The sequence below is a fragment of the Saccopteryx bilineata genome, chromosome X (assembly GCF_036850765.1).
Source record: "Saccopteryx bilineata isolate mSacBil1 chromosome X, mSacBil1_pri_phased_curated, whole genome shotgun sequence".
Taxonomy (NCBI): Eukaryota; Metazoa; Chordata; class Mammalia; order Chiroptera; family Emballonuridae; genus Saccopteryx; species Saccopteryx bilineata.
Window position 1 is genome coordinate 146,674,922 of NC_089502.1, and position 3,058 is coordinate 146,677,979.

Consider the following 3,058-nt stretch of genomic DNA (forward strand, 5'->3'; position numbering starts at 1 on the left):
ATATCTTATTTTAAAGTAAAAAGACAAAACTGAAATAAATACAATATTTAAAATAAAGAACAAGTCAATTTAAATCAACAAACTGACCAGTATTTCAATGGAAACTAGGCTCCTCTCACTGACCACCAATGAAAGAGGTGCCCTTCCAGAAGTGCAGCAGGGGCCGGATAAATGGCCTCAGGGGGCCACATGCGGCCCGCGGGCCGTAGTTTGGGGACCCCTGGTTTGGGCATTTTGTGTTTCAAGAAAAGGGACGTTTAGCCCTGGCCGGGTAGCTCAGTTAGTTAGAGCATCGTCCTTCTACGCCAAGGTTGTGGGTTCGATCCCCGGTCAGGGCACATGCAAGAATCAACCAATGAATGAATAAGTAAGTGGACAACAACAAATTGATGTCTCTCTCTCTCTCTCTCTCAAATAAATAAATTAAAAAAGAAAAGGAGCATTTCATCAGTATGAAAACAACATCACTCTCTAATCTTCAATGTCCAGGGTGCAACCAGACAAAAGCCTGGACCAGGATTAAATAAATATATATATATGTATGTATATACATTATATACATTGTATTATATAATACAATGTATATAATGTATTATATACATTGTATTATATAATACAATGTATATAATGTATTATATACATTGCGTCTGTCCTTCTGACGACCCCAGGGACACTCATGATCACCCCAGTCCTACAGCACTGAGTTTGCAGTGTATATATTTTGCAAAAAATATATATATATATAAAAATCTGTCCGATGACCTGCCTCGCTCCATACAGGGCAAGCCACCCTAGCTGGAGAGGGTTGGACTCCTGCCCACAGAATTCCAGGTCCCTATAAATAACAATGACGACTTATTATCCACCGGCCGCGTTCCCAACTGCCCCCCACCTCCTCCTCCGCCAGTTGTGTTTACATTGCGTCTGTCCTTCTGACGACCCTGGGGACACTCACGGTCACTCCAGTCCTACAGGACGGAAGAGGGAGGCTCAGACCGAGAGGTTATGCAACTCACGTAATAAGGGAAGAAAAAAACACAAAACAGTGTTGAGCAGACATAGCCAACCTCTTCTTCCCCGAGATGGGCGTGCTCACACCTGTGTCTAGTTGCCTGTGCGTGCGTGTGTGTGTGTGTGTGTGTGTGTGTACACGTCACACCACAACCCCTGCCTCTCCCATTCAGAAACTTTAAACCTGCATTTGTATTCTCCGTTCTCCGTGACGGTTCATTAATCCTCTTTCTCTTCAACGTTATGTATTCCATCTTTAAGAGTGCACATCCTAGCCCTGGCCGGTTGGCTCAACGGTAGGGCGTCGGCCTAGCGTGCGGGGGACCTGGGTTCGATTCCCGGCCAGGGCACACAGGAGAAGCGCCCATTTGATTCTCCACCCCTCCCCCCCTCCTTCCTCTCTGTCTCTCTCTTCCCCTCCCGCAGCCGGGGCTCCATTGGAGCAAAGATGGCCCGGGTGCTGGGGATGGCTCCTTGGCCTCTGCCCCAGGCGCTAGAGTGGCTCTGGTCGCGGCAGAGCGACGCCCTGGAGGGGCAGAGTATCGCCCTTGGTGGGCGTGCCGGGTGGATCCCGGTCGGGCGCATGCGGGAGTCTGTCTGACTGTCTCTCCCCGTTTCCAGCTTCAGAAAAAATAAATAAATAAGAGTGCACATCCTGTATGTTAAATAGTGTTTTTTACGGATCACAAAATAAGGGTTTGATATATACTTGTTGGCACTGCCCACACCACACGGGTTTTATTTTGGGGAAAAAATATCAACATGGAAACTGGTCAACACAAGAGGTTTTTTGTTTTGGGGTGTTTTTTTTCTCCCCTGTATTTTGGACGTTAGCCTGAGTTTGCAGTGTTAAGAAAAACGCAGACTTTATATAAAAAAATGCACATATCCACGTAGACGGGGCGGCTCGGGATCTGTGCGTGTGTCTGTGAACCCGGGAACACGCCTCCGCACTTTGCCTCCCGGTCTTCGAAGGAGCTTGGCTGCGGGTCAGACAGCGGCAGAACTTCCTAGAACTTAGCGCCGAACCAGGACAGGGCGGGCTGCCCCAGAATTGGCCGGCGTGGCTGCCGTGCTGGTTGCTGGCTGGGCGTGTTTGGCTTTTGCTCAGGAGAGATTTGTAACCCCGAGGAGGGGGGGAGGGGGGGAGAAGCAAGGGACAAGCCAACAAGCGTAAGTGACCCGGCTTCCTCCTCCGTGACGCGTCCACGTGGCCACCCGCCCACCTGCGTGTCCCCCCCGTGAGCAAGGTTCTCTGGCAGAAGCGGACAGTTTAAAAATTCCGGGCATGGGGAGGGAAGAATAAGGTATTATTCCATTTAGAAGCCCAGTCCTGCTTCTAAAGCTATTTCCAGGCCCTGGCCGGTTGGCTCAGCAGTAGAGCGTCGGCCTGTCATGCGGGGGACCCGGGTTCGATTCCCGGCCAGGGCACACAGGAGAAGCGCCCATCTGCTTCTCCACCCCTCCCCCTCTCCTTCCTCTCTGTCTCTCTCTTCCCCTCCCACAGCCAAGGCTCCATTGGAGCAAAGTTGGCCCGGGCGCTGGGGATGGCTCCTTGGCCTCTGCCCCAGGCGCTAGAGTGGCTCTGGTCGCGGCAGAGCGACGCCCCCGAGGGGCAGAGCGTCGCCCCCTGGTGGGCGTGCCGGGTGGATCCCGGTTGGGCGCATCCGGGAGTCTGTCTGACTGTCTCTCCCCGTTTCCAGCTTCAGAAAAATACAAAAAAATAAAAAAAAATAAATAAAGCTATTTCCAGCTTTTTTTTTTCTTTAATTAAATGTCCCCGGCATCTCTCCCCCTGTTTTACGGAGTGACACCCGGGTCCCTCTGTGTCGACAAACTCAGCCCCATTTTCAGAGAGACACATGGGACATCTGCGTGGGTTTGGGTCTGGAAGTGGCAGGGACTGTGGAAGGCACACACGTGGGAGGGGACCAGAGAAATGGGAGGGGGCGGTGCTGGCGTCCCCTGGTCCCCATGCCGGCAAAGCCCGTTCCCCCCCCCCTCCCCCGCGGGAAGGAGAGAAAACCAGTGCGCCCCCGGAGGAAAA

The 3,058-nt window shown here is 51.9% G+C and overlaps 1 non-coding gene across 1 annotated transcript; it reads left to right on the forward strand.

Annotated features, from left to right (window-relative positions):
• The first annotated feature begins 2,366 nt into the window (after positions 1-2,366).
• On the forward strand, positions 2,367-2,442 carry TRNAD-GUC (transfer RNA aspartic acid (anticodon GUC)). The gene has a single exon. It is a non-coding gene; the product is annotated as a tRNA-Asp (tRNA).
• Positions 2,443-3,058: the final 616 nt, after the last annotated feature.